We start from the raw sequence: 26,489 nt of genomic DNA, 5'->3' as shown, positions 1-26,489 counted from the left end.
ATGTATAGCGCACATTCATGGCACATGGTAATAAGATGTGCAGGCGTCTACAATATATATTAGAGCGGGCATTTTAAATATTTGTTAGAAAGCAATTTGGTATTCTCAGATGAGGGCTCGTCCGCGATATCACGGTCTTAATGATGCACTGTACATTACAAATGCGACGCTGTGGTCGATCAGCTTATGGTGGACGCATCGTGACGCTGAGAAATCATATCCGTGTGTTCTGTTGTGTTCTCAGTAAGCTGATGATATGAAAATTCAAGGGACAATGTGTTTCTTCTGGGAATCATTTCTGGGTTTCCTTTTTTTGAGTATTTGACAATGTGTTTCTCATAATATTTAAAATGCTAAAATGTATTTTTATTGTTGCAAAACAAAGTTCAAATAAGTCATATTGTGTTTGATTCAGATTGGATTGTTTATCCGTTAAGTACATTTAAAAGTACATTTAAAAGTTGCTGCATAGCCTTGATAAAGTTTAAAAAAAAAAAACCTCAGGCCTAAAGTAACTTCTGGTGCTTGTATAATTTGTGATTTCTTTGTGACAAAGGAAGCCGCATGGTCTGTCCTCCATTTTGGCCTAACCAAATGGCCTGTCGACCATCTTGTGTAAACCTCATGGATGTGGAAAGGGGAGGAGCAGTGGCCATTTTAGGAAGGTCACTTTCTAAATAGCTGATTTTCAGTCTGCTCAGAACAATCAGTTTCCTTTGTCACATCAAGCACCATTTATGAGTTACCAATGCATTTATTTAACCCAAATAGTTTCAATTGGGCCTAGTCAGAGTAAATGGTGAGATAAGTGGTTTTTTTTTCCTTCTTGTCTGTGCGTAATTACTTTACATCAAGTGGGGCATTGCACAGAGATAGAAAAATGAAAGAAAGAGTTTTGTTTTTGTTTTTTGTTTTTTTTCTTCCAAGACTCGTAGAATCTGCTTACTAGGGAGGATAGCCATTAAAATGTAAATTAGCCTGTGTAACTACTTTTTTTTTAGCAGTGAAAAGCACATATCTTTGAGATGCAAATTAGAGGCAGTGAAGAGGTAAGGTGTCTCATAGAAGGCCGGTGAATGATACATATATATAATAATTGTAATGTTTAAAAGAAAGCGCTAGGGATGTTAAATATATAATTGCGTGTAATATTTATTATGTAAAAATATAGGAATGTTAAATATATAATTGCATGTAATGATTATTAAATATAAATATGAATAAGATATAATTATAAAGCGGTACCTGTGAAAAAGAAAATATAGTTATTAATATAATGTTTACACTCTTTTGAGTGAATGTGAAAAAGGAGGTGGCCGGCAGCACTTTATTTCAACTGAATGTCCATGGATTCCTACCTTTCCCTGTACTTAACTTCGGTGCCGTGGAGAACACTGATTGCGGGGACCGCCGGGCTGCCGATTGAGAAGCCGCTGGGAGCCGCTGGGAGCACTGTGGCTCTAATGTTGTTAGTCCGCGGCTGTTGGTCGTTGGCGGTGCTGGCGGTACTTACGAGTCCCGCTGAGTTCAGGGCTGGCAGCGCTTGCGTGTCCCGCTATGTCCTCCGAGATGTGCTCCGGCGTGATGTAATTACCAGCTTAAGTTGCAGCGGGTGTTGAATTCTGCTTGTGTTGCGGCTATTGAAGAGTTTTCCTCCTTAGAGTGTAAATAATGATCACCAACGCGTTTCATGCACTTTATTGCACTTTTTCGAAAAAGTGCAATAAAGTGCATGAAACACGTTGGAGATCATTATTTACACTCTAAGGAGGAAAACTCTTCAATAGCCGCAACACAAGCAGAATTCAACACCCGCTGCAACTTAAGCCGGTAATTACATCACGCCGGAGCACATCTCGGAGGACACAGCGGGACACGCAAGCGCTGCCAGCCCTGAACTCAGCGGGACTCGTAAGTACCGCCAGCACCGCCAACGACCAACAGCCGCGGACGAACAACATCAGAGCCGCAGTGCTCACAGCGGCTTCCAGCGGCTTCTCAATCGGCAGCCTGGCGGTCCCCGCAATCAGTGTTCTCCACGGCACCGAAGTTAAGTACAGGGAAAGGTAGGAATCCATGGACATTCAGTTGAAATAAAGTGTTCCCGGCCACCTCCTTTTTCACATTCACTCAAAAGAGTGTAAACATTATATTAATAACTATATTTTCTTTTTCACAGGTACCGCTTTATAATTATATCTTATTCATATTTATATTTAATAATCATTACATGCAATTATATATTTAACATTCCTATATTTTTACATAATAAATATTACACGCAATTATATATTTAACATCCCTAGCGCTTTCTTTTAAACATTACAAAAATCAATCTCAAGACAGCAGCTCAATCCCTTAGCGCAGGCAATTAAATATATCTGCATATATATAATAATATTATAATTATGTGTATTTTTATATCAGTGTATGTTCTGCAAGATAGCTATCCAATTTGAATCATATCATTTAAATTATAGATTATTACAGTCATTATAGATCTGTGTGAATTCGGATACATTTGTTAGCTATACAGATAAATTTTAAATAAATGTATTTAAGGGAGTAATTATAGACATGAACACAGTTCTGGCCTGGTTGTGAAGAAAAAAACTGGGTGTTGTGTTAAGTGAGCGATTATAGTTAGTATTGCTCACATTTATAGAGTTGTGTGATTTGTTTTATTGCGTAAGCACAGTTGTACACGTGGTACGGAACGTGAGGACAGCATACAAAAACGTGCACGTGGCGCAAGGCCGCACACGTGGCATAGGGGTACGCACGGTTGCGTAATTACGCAAGCTTGCGTAGGGTTGTGTGCGCATAATAAAACCACACAATATTTGTTCAATTAAGGTGGGGTAGTAGACATTTAATACAATAGCACATAACTATATGATTTCAAAAGCAGGTTGCGCAAAAATTTAGTTTAAAAACTATAAGCACCTCTGGAATAAAGCTACTGACCTAAAGGGAGTAAAACAATTTTCTGTCCAGAAAAACAAGGTGTATCTGAGTGAGTGAAAGTGGAGTGAGTGGAGCTGAACCCGGAAACTAGGTGGTCTAGGTGATATTCTGGAGTGGTTACACTGGGTTAGTAGAAGCCCGGTGGCGTAGGGTTCGCTACCTTGCGTGATTAGAACTAGGGGGTCTAGGTGATCTGGAGTGGTCTAGGTGTCCCATACAACTAGGTGATCTCTAGGTGTTTCAGGTGGTCTACAGCAATCCTAGGGCATATTGATAACTAGTATCTATAGGCTGTGCGATTGCATCACATGTCCGTGTGTTCTACACAGCACAACGTGATACCATTGTGTCAGATGCTCTATGGAAAAGCATGCTCTGTGGAAAAGCATTCGTCACAATAAACTTCAGCGTGGTCCACACGCTGAAGTTTATTGTGATGAATGGGTATGTATGACTGACAACGATAGGGTATCATTCCCTAGGGTGGGCAGCTTTGAGCCAGAGGTACTGCAGAACGTAAAGATTAAAAAATGTCTGATAAAATCCAGAAAACAAAGGGTCAGACATACAAATTGTTTAAACCTGTGGTAGCAGGAGGGGTTGGTGAGTTTGATCCTAAGGTATTGCAGGTGGTATGTCTAACCAAAGTCATATAAGACAAGATTGGAAATATAAGAACTGTTTGAACTTGTAGCAACAATAAACAAGTAGGAAGAAAAAAGAGAATGCAAGTACACTGCCATATGTAGATGTGGAAGCAGTTACGGCCAGCATTCAAACTATAGAAAATAATAAAAATATGAAAAATATGACTGTAACCTATATATGTACTAATGAATGTTGAAGTTTTATTAGGAGGAGAAGGTGACCTGATTGTTTTCAGCCACTTCTCATGCACTCAGAGGAGTATCCAACCGGTAAAAGAAGAGCAGTAGCCTGCGGGGGAAGAGGCTGAGACCAGTGGAACTGGTAAGTATGGTATCATTCGTGTACATATATAGTAAAACCCAAAAATAAAACAAAAATCAAGAAATTAACGTCAGAAATGGAGAAAAACCTGTCCGCACATTAGTATTTGCCAGTAGGAAAGCGGACAGAGACAAGGTAACCCCCGGGTATTTCTTTTAGTTACCATATAAGAAGTATTCATTCCTAGTAATGCCCCTAGTCAAGATGAGCTCGGAAATGTTTGTTGGACCATGTGCAGACCCTTAATACGGGATGAGAAGGATTGAATGAATACTTCGCATGACCTAGAAGCTTGTTAAAAATTTTTTGTCTTTTGCAGTAATAGAAAACTCTCCATCTGGATAAGATCACTGGTAAACACTAATTCGGCAAATGGGAGGTAGCTGTCTCTGTGCTAATGGACGGGCTCAATAAGGCATTGAGGGTCAGGGTGCAGACTTCTTTGCCAAATTGGAAAGGGGTCACAGTAGCTAATCTTAGAAAATGTGCTATTGAACATCCCAAGAATAGTGCTAGGCGCAGAGAACAACAGGTGGAGAGGTTGAGGACGGTAAGTATACAGGCACATACAGGAAAGACCCATCAGTCCAAACCCCAGATCCCTAATGGTCAATAATATGTTACACTTGCAGGAAGGATGGGCATTTTGCCAGAGATTGTAGGAGTAGTAGGACACATAGTCAATATAGACCCCCTAGACAGAAAACACAAGCCACATTATTAAGCACATAGACGGGACCATGGGACGTATTGTAAGGAATCATAAGCCATATAGAAAACACAGATTCAGCTAATGGGAAGAACAAAATAAATGCAACATTACCCTTTGACAAAACTTGCTGGGGTTAAGATGGGGCCTCTAAACTTTTGCTTCTTTTTCCTAGCAGAAATGGCCCCTGATTAACTTAACAGGAATTTTGTGAGATATGGTATACATATAGCGTGCTCCCGCCCAGGAAGTACAAAGTATGTTGGATACCCACGAAGACTAATGTTACATATCACTGTTCTAGATGCATGTCAATCACAGGTAGAGGAAATTATCTCACAGATACCGGGTTCCCTATGAGCTTAGGATGGACAGGACACTGGACTGATGGCTGGGATAGTCCCAATAGCGATACGACAAACACAGAATTTTTTTTAAGGGGAGTAGACCAAGTAGAGAATCACTTCCCCGTAGTGCCCAATCCAGTTGTCAAATTTTTATAACATCTTCTCCACCTCTGCAAACTCATCTGTCACCAACCTCTATTCTGTTTCTCCACAGTTTCCTCTTCATCTTTTGCGTTCACACAGGGTGGTACAATACATGAACCCAATTACAGTTCAAACTCCACATGCCTAGGTCCTTCAGAGTTCTGCCCAAACCCAGTATATCTCAACAGCACGATAACACCAGTATTACTGCAGTGTGCCTTGTCATGCACAAAGGATGGAGGAAGGATGAGAATACTGGTGAAGGGAAATGTTGTATAGGCACTGAAATGCCTGTTGGTGAATGGCAAACCTGACATTTTCTTTTTCATTTTCTTCTTCTTTCTCTCCTCTAGAGATGTTTCTTTTTCTTTTCTTTTTTTGAGTTATGCTCATGATACTCTACAATGCAAACACACAACAGTTAAATTAAGATACAAATTTGTGTTCCCTACAGGAAAAGGAGGTCTGGAAGTCGAAGGGGTATGGTTAGGAGTCCCCAGGACTCTGGAGAGGTGGACACAGTAAGCCAGTGGCCCCCAGAGCATATCTCCCAAGCCTAGCTGAGGCGGCATATGGTCTGACTCACCTAGGGTAAGGAAGGTATGTGCAAGCTGGTAAGAGCCTACTGGAGTGCACCAGGGTTTTCTTCTCATGCAGGTGAGAAAGCAATGACCTGTCTTACTTGCTTCAGGAAGAATATTGGTAAGGCAATACCAACAGAGTCATCCCATATCCCTCCTGCAGACGGATCTTTTTAGGAAATACAAATCGACTTCGTACAGTTAACACCCTTTAGGAATTATTGTTATGTATTGGTGTGCACTGATGTTTTCTCAAACCGGGTAGAGCCATTTCCTGCCGCCACGGATGCTGCTGTGTTTACCGCAAAGAAAAATTGCGCAGAAATTTGTGTGTAGATAATGGTACCCCTAGAAGTAGGAGCAAAGCTTGAAATTGGACTATTGTAATCATAGATACTGCCACTAGTATTATGTAGCATCGGAACCATTCCCAGATCTTCACTTAACGAATCACCCTCTTCGAAATTTGTTTTTGTTTTGGTATTTGTGTTTTTTTTTTTTTTGGAAGACAACCTCATGTCATGATTGATCTGCACAATGATCAGAAATACACCAATGAGGTGACAGTACAGTACTTTATCGAGATGAGCCAGCATTTGAGAACTTGACAAAAGAACTTGAAACTGTTGATTGCTGGTATGCCAAATACTAACTGTCTTGATTGTGAACCAAGAGACTGTCTGATTGTTCTTACGCTCAGGTTGCCTAATAGACAGGTGGGAAGGACCGTACCAATTTTTGTTTACAGCACTATCCCAGTGAAAGTAGCTGAGAGAGAGACTTGGGTCCACGATTCCCATTGCAGGAAAGTCGGTAGTCCGGAAGGAACTCGTAAATAGAGTGAGATCACAAAAGTATCACCAGAGACTCTGTTCCGTGAAGACTGAGAGGCGGCACTATTGAACACTACCTGAGCATACTAAAGGATTGCAGAAAGACCAGTCATTGTAATTGATTTGTTATGAACAAGAGTTGTTTTGTTCTATTTCTCTTTTCTCTCTTTCCCGCTGACAAACATTTTTTTCAGGACATTCTATTTTTGCGAGGTTTTTTATGAGGAGTCGAGTGTGGGACTGGAACTGGTTCTGGAGGAAGGAGTGATTTCCTTATAGGATCCCAGGATTAGCCGATCAGTTTGTTAAAGCCAGAGAAAAATCAAAGGTCTAGTAGTTATGGAGTTCGGAGGTAATCAGGAACAATCAGGCAATGGCTATTCACACATTGCAGATAAAGAGCTCATTAATATATGTGGAAGAAAGGTTTATGAGTGGCTCTCCCCGAACTCCGAAGGTTTATGTTATTTAAGAAGGACACTACTTATAACCCTTGTTCAATTATTAAACAGACCTAGCATACGTTCAAGAAATGGAAACAATGTTCAGAAAAGGATAGCAATATGTAGATCATGAAAATTTTATATGTCACTTTCATGATTTGTTTGTGTCTTCTTCATCTACCCAGCAGAACCTCAATTGAATCCAAACATCAGTGTACAAAGATGTAGATACATGTATGTGTGAAATGTTCGTCCAAATCAGACATTATAGGCCAAAGCACTGTCCCAGCATGCTCTATAGGTTGAATGTTGTCCCACACCCAACCAGTGGTCCCGTGACCGCCGAGTGCATATAGAGGATGTCTCGTCCTCCTCCCTGTCTTCCCCAAATATGGTCAAACATCTGATTTGCAAAATGAATACATACTTGTGTCTAGGTCACCTATTATTGTCTGAAATATTTTTTTTCTTATGTTAATAATTGATTGCAGTTATTGTTTACTGCCAAAGGTGGACTGTCGAAGTAAAAAATATTACATAGAGAGAACATACAGACTACACACATTATAAGTCGCTATGCTTGCAAATATACGCGCAGCGAGCACAGCAATATATGGTAACATACGCATTTACACGGACATGCCACAGAGATGGATTCGACACATATTTCATACAGCACATAATTATAATAATATCAAGCGCCAGACATCTTAATGATTTAAAATGATATAATGGAGTAATGTCATGTATGTGTATTATTGGAGCGGAACCAGATAGACATGTCATATTTGGTATTAAAGCAACCAGATTAATGTGTAGATTCATTTGATACTTGTTATTAAGTTGTAGGACATTGCAACAAGTAGTTATGATTAAATGTATGAAAGCTAAAATCACTCTTATTAGGACAATGGACAGGAAACTCAGGCCAGCCCCTTTGATTGTCTTCAAGGCTGAACCTGGTTAGCATACGAACAAACCAGTGACTCATCATGAATGAGAAAGTTCCCTCCCTTAGACTAGATGTGTGCACTCCCCCAAACTAGATAACACATTGCTGATCACACAGGAGTTAGCTGCTGTTTTGTCCCAGACGATGATGGAGGTGCTGCCAGACCAGTTCCTGTATTTATTTACAGAGAGAGAGAGAGAGAGAGAGAGAGAGAGAGAGAGAGAGAGAGAGAGAGTGATATGGAGGGAAGACTTTTATATGAGAAAGATATGGTGATGTATTTGCTGGCCTGTAACTGTAACTGTATGTATTAACTGCTTACTGTATAAATTGTAACCATTGTGATATATTGAATACATATCCTTTTAATAACAAATATATAAATCAATGAGCTTTGGAACTCAGATAATGTGTGGGTGTAATGTTTTCTCTTATGGGATGCAGTATTTTGCGATGTAAAGCGCAGATTCATGGCACATGGTAATAAGATGTGCAGGCGTCTACAATATATATTAGAGCGGGCATTTTAAATATTTGTTAGAAAGTAATTTGGTATTCTCACTGGTCGCATCCTGTGCGACCAGGTCAGAAAGAGTACTTGCAGGCATGGTCGCATCTGATGCGACCATGCCAGGCAAGTGGTTAAAAGGGTTGCTTGATAGCAATATTCACAAATTCATTAAACAAAGGAGTACTAAACATAACCCTATGTGGCTAAATAAGGAGGTCAAAGAAGCAAAGGCTAAAAGAGGCGTGCTTTCAAAAAATGTAAATCTAATGAAGGGGAGGAGTCATTCCAGCATTTTTTTTAAGCAGGAGCTGGAAGCCGAGTGAAAAGGATGTGTAGTGAGCTGGAACAACTGCAACTGCTAGGTGGAGTATCGGTGCCGCAGGAGAGGTCCCACTCAGATAAGTATTGATTATTTACTTATTGTGTATTGATTGTATTGGTTAGTTTGTTTTTATTCTCTTTATTGTACTTTCGAAAGGTAATAGGGAGTTGAATTCTCAAACAATGGGAGGGGCCGTGATTGAGAGTCTCACTCAGTGCATGTCGTGCAAGATATATGCGCACCTGGAGCAGCCGACCCAGGGCGAATACATATGCACGAGATGTGAGCGAACGGTTGCCCTGGAAGCCCAGGTAGCTGATCTAGAGCAGACCGTTACGCGACTGAGGGATGTTTACAATCTCAAGCGAAGTTTAGATAGAACGGTGGAGGAGTTGCAGCAGGGGTCACTGGTAGATGAGGAAAATCAGGTAGGCAGCTGGGTCACTGTTAGAAGGGAGAAAAAGAGGGGAAGGCACGACATCTCTGATCTATCAAACCCGAACAAATTTGCCCGATTGGACGAAGATTCGGTGGATGATAGCGACGAAATGACAGAGCCGGAGGAGACTGCTCCCTCTAGCAACCGGAGGAGTGGTCCCTCTGGCTCAGATGGGATGAAAGCTAGAGAGGCGCCCTGGCAGATGGTGGTAGTAGGAGACTCTATCATTAGGAAGGCAGATAGGGCAATTTGCTACCGGGACCGTGATCGCAGTACGGTCTGTTGTCTCCCGGGTGCTCGGGTATGGCACATCGCGGACCGGGTAGATAGATTGTTGGGAGGGGCTGGGAAAGACCCGGCGGTCTTGGCGCACGTTGGCACCAACGACAAAGTTAGTGGTAGGTGGGATGTCCTTAAGAAAGATTATAGGGACTTAGGCCAGAAACTAAAAAAAAGGACATCTAAGGTAATTTTCTCCGAAATATTACCAGTGCCACGCGCTATCCCAGGGAGACAGAGGTGAGATTAGGGAGGTAAATGTGTGGCTCAGAGACTGGTGTAGGAAAGAGGGGTTTGTGTTCTTGGAACACTGGGCAGACTTCTCAGTCAGGCGCCATCTTTTTTCTCGTGACAGATTGCACCTGAATGAGGAAGGGGCTGCGGTGCTGGGGGGGTAGGATGGTTAGTATGTTGGAGGAGCTTTTAAACTAGGAGCCTGGGGGGAGGGTTTAGCTAGAAACTATGGGTCATGCAGCGAGTATAGTAGGGATGGTGGTAGTGAGGTAAATGGGGGTTGAGAAGGGGGGAGGGAAAGTGCAGCCGGTAAGGGTATTTACATGGGTTCTATTAAGGGTGTTAAGAAAGGTATTGCTAAAGCATTAAATAATAACAATTATGTGTCATCATTACAGACTATAGAAAATGTACGGGAGTTAAGGGAAAATACTTATGTCAGGGCGGTGATTTTAGATGGGAACATTGGGTTGACCAAAGAGAAAAGTAAGGTGGGCAATACTAAGTATGGTGGGGTTAGAGAGGGAGCGAGAAGGACAGTCTGTATCAGTAACTCTACGGATGCACTAGTTAACCAGGATGGGAAATATTTAGGAAAACAAACAAATATAGGAACCAATAAACTAAAATGTATGCTTGCAAACGCAAGAAGTCTAGCAGGTAAAATGGGGGAATTGGAATTGTTAGCATCAAAGGCTGAGTATGACATTATAGGTATTACGGAAACATGGTGGGACGATTCTCACGACTGGGTTGCTAACTTGGAGGGGTATTCTCTTTTCACGAGGGACAGGGCTAACAAAAGAGGAGGAGGTGTATGTCTTTATGTTAAACCATCACTTAAACCATACCTAAAGGAGGTTATCTATGAGGAGACTGGCGATAATGTGGAGTCGCTATGGGTAGAAATCTCAAGTGGGGGAATTGATGCAAAAAAACTAGTCATAGGCACGTGCTACAAACAGTCGGATATTAGCATACATGAGGAAGAACATCTATTGCAGCAAATCAAAATGGTTGCGGGATTGGGGGACATCCTTGTCATTGGGGATTTTAATTACCCAGATATAAACTGAAGTAACGATTCATGTGCTAAAGTGAGGGGCAGCAGGTACTTAAATATGTTTAGGGATCACTACTTGTCTCAATTAGTCGAGGACCCAACTAGCGGTAAAACTTCCCTGGATCTAGTTATTACTAATAATGTGGACATTATATCAAACACTAAAGTTGGGGAGACTTTGGGTAACAGTTATCACTATATGATCACATTCGACATCAGTTTCAGGAAACATAGCTACAGGGGTTCCACCAAAACATTTAACTTTAGGAAGGCTAATTTCAGTTTGCTTAGATGTGCACTTAACGACATAGAGTGGGAGGTTCTGTTTAATAACAAGAATACTTCGGAAATGTGGGATGTTTTAAAAGGGTTGCTGGATAGCAATATTCATAACTTTATTCCCATGGGCAGTAAACGCAGGAGTATTAAACTCAAACCGATGTGGCTTAACAAGAAGGTTAAGGCAGATATGGATAAAAAAAAGCGGTCTTTCAAAACATTTAAATCTAATGGAAAGGAGGAGTCTTTCAAGTATTACAAGGAGTATAATAAGAAAAGCAAAAAAGCAATAAGAGCAGCTAAAATGGAAAATGAAAAGCAAATCGCTATAGAGAGTAAAACCAATCCCAATATTTTTTTAAATACATAAACGGTAAAAGGTTAAAAAAGGAGACTATAGGTCCATTAAAAGATGAATTAGGAGAATTGATAAATGATGACGAAATAAAAGCGGAAATACTGAACAAATTCTTTTCATCAGTATTCACCAGTGAAGAACTGATGGTGGGAGTAGAGCATAACAATTGTGACAGTAATGATTCATGGTTAGATACTTGTTTAAGCAAAGAAGTAGTCCGGGAGAGACTAAGCAAAATTAAGATTAATAAATCACCTGGTCCTGATGGACTTCACCCGAGGGTTCTTATGGAGCTTAGTTCACAACTAGCACGACCCCTATACTTGATTTTCAATAGTTCAATTAGATCAGGCATGGTACCGAAGGATTGGCGTATAGGTGAGGTAGTGCCATTATTTAAAAAGGGATCCAAAAATCTTCCGGGAAACTACAGACTAGTTAGTTTAACATCTATAGTGGGGAAAATATTGGAAGGAATTCTAAGGGACGGCATACAGGAGAATCTAAAGTCCGCTAGCATTATTAGCAAGAACCAGCATGGGTTGTGAGGGACAGGTCATGTCAGACTAACTTAATTAGCTTCTACATGGAAGTGAGCAATAATCTTGATCAAGGAAAAGCAGTGGATGTGGTCTTCCTAGATTTTGCAAAAGCCATCGATACAGTTCCTCACAGGAGACTGATGATCAAATTAAAGATAATTGGCCTAGGAAAAACTATTTGCACATGGATAAGCAGCTGGTTTGATAGCAGGGTACAGCAAGTAGTGGTCAATGGGAAGTCCTCAACCTGGTCCCCAGTAGTCAGCGGAATACCACAAGAGTCCGTACTCGGACCACTACTATTCAACATATTTATCAATGACCTAGAAATAGGCCTGGAAAGCACAGTGTCAATCTTTGCAGATGATACTAAACTGTGTAAGGTAATTAATTCAGAATTGGATGTGGAGTCCTTGCAGAATGATCTATCTAAACTTGAACTCTGGGCGTCTAAATGGAAAATGAGGTTCAATACAGACAAATGCAAGGTTATGCATTTTGGGACTAAAAACAAACTTGCATCCTACATATTAAATGGGGAACGCCTAGGGGAAACAGAGTTGGAAAAAGATTTGGGGGTATTCATTGATAATAGGCTTAATAACCGTACACAATGTCAAAACGCAGTAATGAAGGCAAGTAAGGTGCTAGCGTGCATAAAAAGGGGAATTGAGACAAGGGACTAGGATGTAATCATGCCGCTGTATAAGGCATTGGTACGTCCACACCTGGAATATTGTGTTCAGTTTTGGGCACCATTGTATAAAAAAGACATCAGTGAACTTGAAAGTGTTCAAAGGCGAGCTACTAAATTGATTAAAGGCCTAGAAGGACTGGACTATAAGGAAAGACTTACTAGGCTGAACATGTATACACTAGAAAAGAGGCGCCTAAGAGGAGATATTATTAATATCTTCAAATATGTGAAGGGACATCACAAAGAGTTATCAGAGGAATTATTTATTAAAAGAACACAGATTAGGACACGTGGGCAATCGCTGCGACTGGAGGAGAGAAAGTTCTGAACGCAACGGAGGAAAGGGTTCTTCACTGTTAGGGCAATCAGGATGTGGAATGCCCTGCCAGGGAAGGTGGTAATGGCGGACTCTGTAATTGGATTTAAAAAAGGAATGGATACATTTCTGAATTAAAAAGCTATCGAAGGTTATAATACTTAAAATATTAACGTGGTTAATCCGGGGGTAACATGAGTTATAGTAGCTAACTAGTCATAAAACAATATTTAGCAAGTATGTAGAATCATCACAACTTAAAACAGGTTGAACACGATGGGCAATTTGCCTCTATTCAACCTCAAATACTATGTTACTATGTTACTATGTTACTATAAGGAATGCAACAAAAAATGCAAAAAAGTAATAAGGGCAGCTAAAATTGTAAAGAAAAAGCAAATCACTATAGAGAGTAAAACCAATCCTAATTTTTTTTATAAATACATAAACAGTAAAAGGTTAAAGAAGGAGATTGTAGGCCCATTAAAGGATGAATTAGAAGCTTTGAGAAACAATAATAAAATAAAAGCTGAAATACTGAACAATTTTTTTCGGCAGTATTCACCAGGGAGGATCAGACGGTGAGAGTAGTGCATAACGATAGTGAAGGTAATGACTCTTCGCTTGATGCTTGTTTAAGTGAGGAAGTAGTCCTGGTGGAGAGACTAAGCAACATAAAGATTAATAAATCACCAGGCCCAGATGGTTTTCATCTGAGGGTTATTATGGAGCTTTGGTCGCAGCAAGCAAAACCCCTATACTTGATTTTCCATAGTTCAATTACATCAGGCATGGATGGGCGCATAGCTGAGGTAGTGCCTTTATTTATAAAAGGACTAAAAATAATCCTGGTAACCAGTGCTTAAAGTGGTCCTAGAGAGGTGGTGGAACTCACTCCCCCCTCCCCATCCCCCCGGCACCCTTGCATTAAATGTATTGTGCGCGCCATAGGCGCGTGCCCCCAAAAAGGGGTGTGGTCTCAAAAAGCAAACGATGTGATCACACAATAGTAATAATGCCCACAGCAGTAGCACCCCTTTTACAATGCCCACAGTAGTAGTGCTCCTTATGCAATGTCCACTGTAGAGATGAGCGGTTCGGTTCTCAGAGAACAGTACCATACTGAACTTTACCATTCGAGTCCGGATCCTAGCCAGGCTTGGGTTTTCCAGCCTGACTCGGAAACCCGAACGAGGCAAAACATCATCATACTGCGGTTGGATTCTCGCGGGATTTGGATTCCATATAAGGAGTCGCGCGTCGCAGCCATTTTCACTCCAGTCTCGGAGAGTGTAGTGAGAGGACGTGTCTCCATCCTCGGTGTCTCTGTGGGGGCGGGAAAGTGGGGTGGTGAGTCTTGAGCTTTGTTGTGCTGCTCAGTCCAGTCCAGTGTAGGTGGTGTCTTATGCTGCATCAGTCCAGCCAGTCACAGTGTTGGTGTTCTCTGCTGCTATATGTCCCCAGTTCTGCTGGCTGCTGTATAAGTACCTTGGATTTTTGCTGTGTTGTCTTGCATCAGACCAGGGGTAGTGTCTTATGCAGCATCAGTCCAGTGACCAGTCACAGTGGTGGTGTCCTCTGCTGCCATATATCCAGTGTAGCTGCATACAGTAAGTCCCTTTCAGTGGTGCTGTGTTGTCCTGCATTAGACCAGGGGAAGTGTCTTGTGCAGCATCAGTCCAGTGACCAGTCACAGTGGTGGTGTCCTCTGCTGCCATATATCCAGTGTAGCTGTATAAGTCCCTTTCAGTGGTGCTGTGTTGTCTTGCATCAGACCAGGGGTAGTGTCTTGTGCAGCATCAGTCCAGTGACCAGTCACAGTGGTTGTGTCCTCTGCTGCCATATATCCAGTGTTACTGCTGTATAATTCCTGTGATACTGGCGTATAATTCCCGTGATATTGCCGTATAATTCCCGTGATACTGATGTATAATTCCTTTGACATTGCCGTATAATTCTCGGAATACTAGCGTATAATTCCTATGACATTGCCATATAATTCCTGTGATATTACCATAGAATTCTCAGAATACAGGTGTATAATTCCTGTGACATTGTCGTATAATTCTCGTAATACTGGCGTATAATTCCTGTGACATTGCTCTATAATTCTCGGAATACTGATGTATAATTCCTATGATATTGCCGTATAATTCCTGTGATATTGCCGTATAATTCCCGGAATATTGGCGTATAATTCCAGTGATACTGCCATATAATTCTGCGATACTGGCGTATAATTCCTGTGACATTGCCATATAATTCCTGTGATATTGCCATATAATTCTCAGAATACTGGCGTATAATTCCTGTGACATTGCCGATTAATTTTCAGAATACTGTCATATAATTCCTGTGACATTGCTGTATTATTCTCGGAAAACTTGTGTATAATTCCTATGATATTGCCGTATAATTCCTGTGATATTGCCGTATAATTCTGGAAATACTGGCGTATAATTCATGTAATACTGCCATATAATTCCCATGATACTGGTGTATAATTCCTGTGATACTGGTGTATAATTCCAATATATTGCTGTATAATTCTCGGAATACTGGCGTATAATTCCTATGATATTGCAGTATAATTCCTGTGATATTGCCATATAATTCTCAGAATACTGCCATATAATTCCAGATATCCTGCCGTATAATTCCATATAAATCCATATAATTCCGTATAAATACAGTCCAGTGGTGCTGCCATATAAATTCAGTGGTGCTGTCCTATGCTGTATATTATTTATTCCAAATAAAGGGGTTATTAATATTTAATCCAAATAATTTTTACAGGGTTTGCTCTGTGAGGTGTAGGGGTATGCTTTCTTGTGTCGCATATTGTGTTATATAACTCCAGAAAAATAATAGAGAACAAATATTTGAGGATAAAATAGGGAAAGATCAAGAACCACTTCCTCCTAGTGCTAAAGCTGCTGCCACTAGCCATGACATAGATGATGAAATGCCATCAACGTTATCTGCCAAGGCCAATGCCCATTGTGATAGTAGAGGGCATGTAAAATCCAAAAAGCCAAAGTTCAGTAAAAAGACCCAAAAAAAGAGATGTAAATGGTCTGAGGAGAAACGTAAACTTGCCAATATGCCATTTACGACACAGAGTAGCAAGGAACGGCTGAGGCCCTGGCCTATGTTCATGACTAGTGATTCAGCTTCACATGACGATGGAAGCCCCCTTCTTACCGCTAGAAAAATTAAAAGAGTTAAGCTGGAAAGAGCACAGAAAAGAACTGTGCATTCTGAGATGGTATCACAAATCCCCAAGGAGAGTCCAGGTGTGTCGGCGGTTGCGATGCCTGACCTTCCCAACACTGGACGGGTAGAGGTGGCTCCTTCCACCATTTGCACGCCCCCTGCAAGTGCTGGAAGAAGTACCCACAGTCCAGTTCCTGATATTGAAATTGAAGATGTCACTGATGAAGTACACCAGGATGAGGATATGGGTGTTGCTGGCGCTGAGGAGGAAGTTGATGATGAGGATTCTGATAGTGATGTGGATTGTTTAAGTCAGGCACCGGGGGAGACACCTGTTGTCCATGGGATGAAGAAGCCCATTGTGATGCCTGGGCAAACTACCAAAAAAGCCACCTCTTCGGTGTGGAATTATTTCTCCACAAATCCAGACAACAGGTGTCAAGCCATCTGTTGCCTCTATCAATCTGTAATAAGTAGGGGTAAGGATGTTAACCACCTAGGAACATCCTCCCTTATACGTCACATGCTGCGCATTCATCATAAGTCAGTGTCCAGTTGTGAAACTTTGGGTAAGAGCGTAAGCAGTCCACTGACAACTAAATCCCTTCTTCCTCCTTTATCCAAGCCCCTGCAAGTCACACCACCAACTCCCTCAACGTCAACTTCCTCCTCAGTCAGGAAAGTCAGTAGTCCTGCAGGCCATGTCACTGTCAAGACTGAGGATTCCTCTCCTAACCGGGATTCCTCTGGAGGATCCTTGAATGGTACGCCTGCTGTTGCTGCCGCTGCTGTTGTTGCTGCTGGGAGTCAATCGTCATCCCAGAGGGGAAGTCGGAAGACCTCTTGTACTACTTCCAATAAGCAACTGACTGTCCAACAGTCCTTTGTGAGGAAGATAAAATATGACAGCAGTCATCCTTTTGCAGAGCGATTAACTGAGGCCTTGACAGCTATGTTGGTGTTAGACATGCGTCCGGTATCTGCCATTAGTTCAGTGGGACTTAGAGAATTGTTTGAGGTACTGTGTCCATGGTATCAAATCCCATGTAGGTTCCACTTCTCTAGGCAGGCGATATTGAGAATGTACACACACGTCAGAAAAAGTCACCAGTGTCCTACAAAATGCGGTTGTATCCAGTGTCCACTTAACCACGGACATGTGGACAAGTGGAACAGGGCAGACTAAGGATTATATGGCTGTAACAGCCCACTGGGTAGATGTATGGCCTCCCGCAGCAACAACATCTGGGCCGTACTGAAGGACATGCCAATGATTACTGACATGTCTAGAGTCACTGCATATGGTGGAGGATTATATGAGTGACAGCATCCAAGTAGGCATGTCAGACAGTACGTACGTATACTGGCAGGAAAAAGAGGCAATTTGGATGCCCTTGCACAAACTGGCTTTATTTTACCTAAGTTGCCTCCCATCCAGTGTGTACTCCAAAAGAGTGTTTAGTGCAGCCGGTAACCTTGTCAGCGATCGGCGTAGGAGGTTACTTCCACAAAATGGGGAGAAGAGGATGTTCATCAAAATGAATTATAAATTCCTCCGGAAAGACTATTGCCAGCAATTGCCTCCAGAAAGTACACAGGGACCTGTGATGGTGGATTCCAGTGGGGACAAATTAATCCTCTTTGAGGAGGAAGATGTACACAGTGAATGGGGTGAGGAATCGGAGATGAGGATGAGGTGGACATCTTGCAGATGAAATGATTGGTTTGTTAAAGTATGCATGTCCTGTTTATCCAACATAAGGGTGGGTGGGAGGGCCCAAGGACAATTCCATCTTGCGCCTCTTTTTCTTCTTTGCATCATGTGCTGTTTGGGGACTAGTTTTTTTAAGTGCCATCCTGTCTATAACTGAAGTGCCACTCCTAGATGGGCCAGGTGTTTTCGCAGCACACTTGTGTCGCTTAGCTTAGTCATCCAGCTACCTCATCCAGCTACCTCATTGCACCTCTTTTTCTTCTTTGCATCATGTTCTGTTTGGGGCCTATTTTTTAAATCTTCTATCCTGTCTGCCACTGAAGTGCCACTCCTAGATGGGCCATGTGTTTGTGCCACACACTTGTGTCGCTTAGCTTAGCCACCCAGCTACCTCATTGCACCTCTTTTTCTTCTTTGCGTCATGTACTGTTTGGGGCCTTTATTTAAATGTGCCATCCTGTCTGCCACTGCAGTGCCACTCCTAGATGGGCCAGGTGTTTGTGCCGCACACTTGTGTCGCTTAGATTAGTCATACAGCCACCTCGGTGCAACCTTTTGGCCTAAATACAATATTGTGAGGTGTGAGGTGTTCAGAATAGACTGGAAATGAGTGGAAATAATGTTATTGAGGTTCTAATAACGTAGGATCAAAATTACCCCCATATTCTGCAATTTTATCTGTTTTTATGTTTTTTTCAAAAATCATCCAGATCCAAAACCAAAACACAAAAGGGTGGTTTTGGCAAAACCAAGTCGAAACCAAAACACGAAAGTGGAATTAGAACCAAAACACAAAACACAAAAAGTGCCAGCCGCACATCTCTAGTCCACTGTACTGGTAGTGCCCACAGTGGTAGTGTCCCTTATATAGAGCCCATAGTAGTGGTGCCCCTTATGCAATGCCCCTAGTAGTAGTGCCCCTTATGTCCCCAGGAGTGATACCCCTTATGAAGTGCCCTCTTTACAATGCCCTCATTAGTAGTGCCCCCATTAGTAATGCTCTTAATGGTAATGCCCCTGTGTAGTATTGCCCCCAGTAGTAATGTCGCCTGTAGTAATGCCCCCAGTTGTTTAGCCCCTGTAGTTTAGCCCCATGTAGTTTGCCCTAAGTAGTAATTCCCCCAGTAGTTTAGCCCCTGTAGTTATGCCCCCAGTAGTAATGCGCCCCTGTAGTTATGCCCACAGTAGTAATGTGCCCCTGTAGTTATGCCCCCAGTAGTAATGCGCCCCTGTAGTTTAGCCCCATGTAGTCATGCCCCAGTAGTATTGCCTCCAGTAGCTTGCCCCCTTGTAGTTTGCCCCAGCAGTTTGCCCCAAGTACTAATGCCCCCAGTAGCTTAGCCCCCTTATAGTTATGCCCCCCTGTAGTTATGCCCCCAGTAGTAGTCACACGTGTTTAAAAAAACAAACAAAACACCATACTTACCAACCGCCACTCCTGCATCCGACCGCTGTGATCCTCCTGGCGTCCGGCTCCCCAGCACTATGAGAGAGACGTCATGACTTCTCTATCATAGCGCACACTGACAGAGCTGGGAGCTGGAAGCCGGAGCTCAGTAGTGAGCTCCTGCCGCTGGCCTCCGCTGAGCAGGGAGAGCCGGGTGCTGCTGGTAACAATCTCAGTGGGTACCCGACATCTCCCTGCGGCGCCGGCACACCTCAGGTGAGGTGAGCCGGAGGAGGCGGAACTGCGTTCCGTCTCCAAGTGGAACTGATGGCACGCAGTTCCGTCCCATTCGGCTCACTTTAACCCCTGCTGGTAACTATAGACCAGTTAGTTTAACCTCTATAGTGGGTAAAATATTGGAAGGTATTTTGAGGGATAGCATAGAGGATTATCTGCAGGTTAATAATATTATTAGCAAAAGTCAGCATGGGTTTGTAAGGGCAGATCATGTCAAACTAACTTAATTTGCTTCTATGAGGAAGTGAGCGAGAATCTTGACCAGGAAAATCAGTGGATGTGGTGTATTTAGATTTTGCAAAAGCCTTCGATACAGTGCCTCACAGGAGACTGATTATCAAAATAAGGGAACTTGGCCTAGGATATACTATTTGTACATCAATAGGTAATTGGCTGGATAACAGAGTACAACCAGTAGTGGTCAACGGGATGTTCTCCAGCTGGGCACCAGTAGTCAGCGGAATACCACAAGGGTCCATACTTGGCCCACTACTATTCAATATATTTATCAATGATCTAGGAATAGGCCTGGAAAGCACAGTGTCAATCTTTGCAGATGATACTAATCTGTGCAAGGTAATTAAGTCAGAAAGCGATGTGGAGTATCTACAGAATTACTTATTTAATCTTAAAACCTGGGCGTCTAAATGGGGAATGAGGTTCAATATAGAAAAATGCAAAATTATGCATTTTGGGACAAAAAAACATACATGCATCCTATACTCTAAATGAGGAAAATATAGAGGTAACTGTGGTGGAAAAAGATTAGGGGGTGCTCATAGATAATAGGCTTAATAGCAGTACACAATGTCAAAAAGCAGCAAAAAAGGCAAGTAAAGTGCTTGCGTGCATAAAACGGGGAACTGAGACAAGGGATGAGGATGTAATCCTGCTGCTGTACAAATCATTGGTACGTCCACATCTTGAATATTGTGTTCAGTTTTGGGCACCATATTATAAAAAAGATATCGGGGAACTAGAAAGAGTTCAAAGGTGAGCTACTAAATTGATTAAAGGGTTAGAGACACTGGAGTATGAGAAAAGGCTTACTAGGTTAAATATGTATACACTAGAAAAGAGTAGTGATGTGCACCGGACATTTTTCGGGTTTTGTGTTTTGGTTTTGGATTCGGTTCCGCGGCCGTGTTTTGGATTCGGACGCGTTTTGGCAAAACCTCCCTGAAAATTTTTTGTCGGATTCGGGTGTGTTTTGGATTCGGGTGTTTTTTTACAAAAACCCCTCAAAAACAGCTTAAATCATAGAATTTGGGGGTCATTTTGATCCCATAGTATTATTAACCTCAATAACCATAATTTCCACTCATTTTCAGTCTATTCTGAACACCTCACAATATTATTTTTAGTCCTAAAATTTGCACCGAGGTCGCTGGATGACTAAGCTAAGCGACCCAAGTGGCCGACACAAACACCTGGCCCATCTAGGAGTGGCACTGCAGTGTCAGACAGGATGGCACTTAAAAAAAATAGTCCCCAGACAGCACATGATGCAAAGAAAAATGAAAGAAAAAAGAGGTGCAAGATGGACTTGTCCTTGAGCCCTCCCACCCCCTCCCACCCACCCTTATGTTGTATAAACAGGACATGCACACTTTAAAAAACCCATGATTTCAGCGACAGGGTCTGCCACACAACTGTGACTGAAATGACTGGTTGGTTTGGGCCCCCACCAAAAAAGAAGCAATCAATCTCTCCTTGCACAAACTGGCTCTACAGAGGCAAGATGTCCACATCCTCCTCATCGTCTGATTCCTCACCCCTTTCACTATGTACATCCCCCTCCTCACAGATTATTAATTCGTCCCCACTGGAATCCACCATCTCAGGTCCCTGTGTACTTTCTGGAGGCAATTGCTGGTGAATGTCTCCACGGAGGAATTGATTATAATTCATTTTGATGAACATCATCATCTCCACATTTTCTGGAAGTAACCTCGTACGCCGATTGCTGACAAGCTGAGCGGCTACAATAAAAACTCTTTCGGAGTACACACTGGAGGATGGGCAACTTAGGTAAAATAAAGCCAGTTTCTGCAAGGGCCTCCAAATTGCCTTTTTCCTGCCAGTATACGTATGGACTGTCTGACGTGCCTACTTGGATGCGGTCACTCATATAATCCTCCACCATTCTTTCAATGGTGAGAGAATCATATGCAGTGACAGTAGACGATATGTCAGTAATCGTTGGCAGGTCCTTCAGTCCAGACCAGATGTCAGCACTCGCTCTAGACTGCCCTGCATCACCGCCAGCGGGAGGGCTCGGAATTCTTAGCCTTTTCCTCGCACCCCCAGTTGCGGGAGAATGTGAAGGAGGAGCTGTTGATGGGTCACGTTCCGCTTGACTTGACAATTTTCTCACCAGCAGGTCTTTGAACCTGTTATGATACCAGTACGTCTGACCAGAGGTGATCTTATGACGGAGGTCAGAGTACTGGAATGGAATGCTGGTTACGGGAGCAGGAAAGCCTAGTAACCCCTGGCGCCCTAACTCCGTTGTCTCGCCCGTGTTATCAGAAATCCCCTGCGAGACTATGGTTGCTTGAGCCCATGGCAGCCGCGTTTGAAGGGCGGATTATGTCTGCCCAACTCCGATGCCCCCTCAGGTCTTAATGGGAGACAAAGGGAAATCCGAGACAGGGTGATAACAAGGGGCCCTCTGACTAAGCAACCAGGCCAGGGGCTACAAGCTAACTAATTTAAACCAGAAGTATGTGCGGACAAACCGCCAGGGAAAAGGACAACCAAAAATCCACGAATCCGTTACTCCTATCCAGCACCGCTGGATACCAGAGTGGATTTGTGGGAGCGGAATCCTCCGCAAAAGCTCCGAAACACAATATAACCAAATAATAAATAGTAAGCGGTCAAGCCGCAACACACGGCTACGCCGCGACTCACGAACACCACAGGATGTTAAAGGTGCTCGGTCAGGACTCCAGGAAAAGATGACAACTTCCGAGTATTGGACCACTGAGGACAGGAACGACCGGATAGACAGGACTGGAAAACTCTCTGCAACAGACACAGCAAACAGGAAGCTATTACCGGCGTCTGTGAGAAGTCCAGAGAGTGCTTTTAACTGGGAGCTCTCCAATCAGGAGCCAGACAGGGTAATTAACAATCATGCCGTGCAGCTGCATGCTGCACGGCCAGGATACCAATGAGGTGATTAATCTAGACCCAGCAACGGGGAACGCGGTCCGACAGTGGCGTCCCCGTTGCTAGGGTCTGAGCGGCTCCGTGCGCCCGGCGTCTAGCGTTGCTAGGGAGCCGGCGGCTGTCCGCATGCGGCGTCCCTAGTTGCTAGGCGCCGGGCCGCACTGACGGGCGGACCCTCGGCGCCTAACAGTACCCCCCCCTTGAGGAGGGGTCAAGGAACCCCTAAGGCCAGGTTTCTGAGGAAATTCTCGAAAAAATGCCTTTTTGAGCCTCGGGGCATGGAGATCCTCATCCAGGACCCAAGACCTTTCTTCTGGACCATAACCTCTCCAATGTACCAAAAAATAAAGCCGACCCCGGGACAACTTGGAATCGAGAACCTTCTCCACCAAGAACTCCTGCTGACCCTGTACATCTATTGGTGATTTCCCCTGAGAGATCTTCCGAGGAAATCTACTGGAAGAAACGTATGGTTTCAACAGGGAGCAATGGAAAGTATTTCCGATCCGGAGAGTTCTTGGTAAACGTAACCGGAAAGCAACTGGATTGATTTTTTTTATAATATGAAATGGTCCAATAAATTTAGGGCCCAATCTGGCTGAGGTTTGTCGAAGTCTAATGTTGCGAGTCGACAACCACACCCTATCTCCAACTTTAAAAGTGCACGGCCGCCGGAGCCTGTCAGAAATTTTTTTCTCCCGAAATGCCGCTTTTCTGAGAGCAAGGTGCACTTTTCTCCAAATGAGTCTGAGATGAGCGGTCAAGGTGAGTGAGGAGACAGAGGAATGTTGAAAAAAGGAATTAGCTCTGGGGTGAAAACCAAAAACTGTAAAAAATGGAGACACATTGGTGGAGGAATGACAGGCATTGTTGTAAGCAAACTCCGCCAACGGAAGAAACTCGGACCAGTCATTTTGGAGTTTGGCCGAGTACAAACGCAAATATTGTTTTAATGATTGATTAACTCGCTCAGTCTGCCCGTTGGATTGGGGATGGTAGCCAGACGTTAAAGACAATTTCATCTTTAAAGAGGCACAAAAAGACTTCCAAAATTGTGCAATGAATTGTGGACCCCGATCAGAAACAATATCAGTGGGTAACCCATGGAGTCTGAAAACATGGCGGAGGAACAAAACTGCCAATCCCTGGGCAGATGGCAATCGGGGAAGAGCAATGAAATGGGCCATCTTGCTAAAACGGTCAACTACCACCCATATGACTTGGCATCCGGCTGACAGAGGGAGGTCCACCACAAAATCCATGGAAATATGAGACCATGGCCTGAGAGGAACATTCAAGGGCATAAGTTGACCGATAGGCAAGGAACGGGGAACTTTATGCTGTGCACAGACCTGACACGAAAAAACAAACTCCTTAATGTCTTTGGAAAGACCAGGCCACCATACTGAGCCGGAGACTAATTCCAAAGTCTTAGCGATCCCCGGATGCCCGGCAACTTTGCTATCATGAAACTCCGTCAAAACAGTTGCTCTCAAAAACTCAGGGACATAAAGACGACCAGCAGGAGTATTTCCAGGAGCTTGATGTTGAAGCTGCTTTAACTGGGTAAATAAATCTTGTGTGAGGCCTGCCCGAATGACTGAAGACGGAAGTATGGGAGTAACAGGACTGTTATCATGAACTGGAAGAAAACTGCGTGACAGGGCATCCGCCTTGGCATTCTTGGAACCTGGCCTGAAGGTGATAATAAACTTGAAACGAGTAAAAAATAAAGCCCAACGAGCTTGCCGGGCATTCAGCCGTTTAGCTGATTCAATGTACTGAAGATTTTTGTGATCAGTCAAAACTGAAATGGTATGTGTTGCTCCCTCAAGCCAATGCCTCCACTCCTCGAAAGCCCATTTAATAGCCAGTAATTCCCGGTTACCAACATCGTAGTTGGATTCAGCAGATGAGAATTTCCTGGACATAAAGGCACAAGGATGTAATTCTAGAGAATCCGGATCCTTCTGAGATAGGATAGCCCCTACTCCAACCTCCGAGGCATCAACCTCAACAATGAAAGGCAATTCTGGGTTGGGATGTCTGAGGACCGGGGCTGAGACAAAGGCTTGTTTCAAGGCCTGAAAAGATAACTCAGCTTCACGTGACCAGTTGGTTGGATCCGCTCCCTTCTTAGTCAGTGCCACAATGGGAGCAACTAGGTCGGAGAAAGAGTGAATAAATCTTCTATAATAATTCGCAAACCCTAAAAAGCGCTGAATTGCTTTTAAGTTGGTGGGTTGCGCCCAACTAAGGATGGCTTGGAGCTTCTTCGGTTCCATACAGAATCCCCGAGGGGAAATAATGTACCCTAAAAAGGATACCTCCGTGACATGAAATTCACACTTCTCCAGCTTGGCATATAGGTGATTTTCACGTAATTTTTTTAGAACCTGACGCACCTGGGTAACGTGTTGTTCAATAGAGTCAGAATATATCAAGATATCGTCTAAATAGACTACTACGAATCTTCCAAGAAAATCACGGAGCACTATTGTTAATGAGATCCTGGAAAACTGCCGGAGCGTTAGACAGGCCGAATGGCATAACCAGATACTCATAGTGACCCGACTGAGTACTGAATGCCGTTTTCCACTCATCCCCTGACTTGATTCGGATGAGGTTATATGCTCCTCTCAGGTCAATCTTAGAAAAAATCACAGCCGAACGTAGCTGATCAAAGAGGACAGAAATCAGCGGCAAAGGGTAAGTATTTTTTACTGAGATTTTATTCAAGGCTCTAAAGTCAATGCAAGGTCTGAGTGATCCATCCTTCTTCTCCACAAAGAAGAAGCCTGCACTTAAAGGGGATTTAGACGGCCTGATAAATCCTTTCCCTAGGCTTTCTTTAACATATTCATTCATGGCCACAGTTTCTGGTCCGGACAATGCATATAACCTTCCCTTAGGCAAAGTGGCACCAGGAATTAGCTCAATAGCACAATCATAAGGCCGATGGGGAGGCAGAATGTCCGCATTGCCCTTGGAAAATACATCAACAAAATCCTGGTATTCCACAGGAATGGGTGCGGGAATGACAGCAGCTATTCTGATGGGAAGCGTAATACATTCCTTATTACAGATGGTACCCCACTGTGAGATCTCCCCCGACTGCCAATCAATGATGGGATTATGAAAGGCCAGCCAAGGGTGACCCAGAACCACTGGAACTGCTGGGCAATGGGTAAGGAAAAATTATTTTTTTTCGGAATGAAGAGCTCCTACCGAAAATAGTACAGGAGGTGTACAGAGAGAAATAACCCCATTGGACAAGGGACTCCCATCTAAACCATGCATGGTGATACACCTACCCAAGGCTAACTGAGGAATACCTAAGGCCTTGGCCCACGTTAAGTCCATAAAGTTCCCTGCAGCTCCACTGTCAACAAAAGCCGACACAGAGGAACAGAGGCTGCCAAAGGAAACATTAGCTGGGACTAACAGTGAATTATTTGAGGATATAAGCTGCAGACCAATGTGAACCCCTCACAATTCACTTGGTCGAGGCGTTTCCCGACTTGTTCGGACAATTACGGGCAAAATGTCCCTTACTCCCACAGTACAAACAAAGACCAGAATTTTGCCTTCTGGTTCTTTCTTCAGGAGACAGCTTGGAGAGACCTATCTGCATGGGCTCCTCTAGGTCCACAGGAATGGAAAAAACACCAGGAGTAGACCCGACAGATGCTCCTTTTTCAGCCCTCCGCTCT

Source organism: Pseudophryne corroboree, chromosome 8 (assembly GCF_028390025.1).
Source record: "Pseudophryne corroboree isolate aPseCor3 chromosome 8, aPseCor3.hap2, whole genome shotgun sequence".
Classification (NCBI taxonomy): domain Eukaryota; kingdom Metazoa; phylum Chordata; class Amphibia; order Anura; family Myobatrachidae; genus Pseudophryne; species Pseudophryne corroboree.
This window is presented reverse-complemented; position numbering follows the sequence as displayed.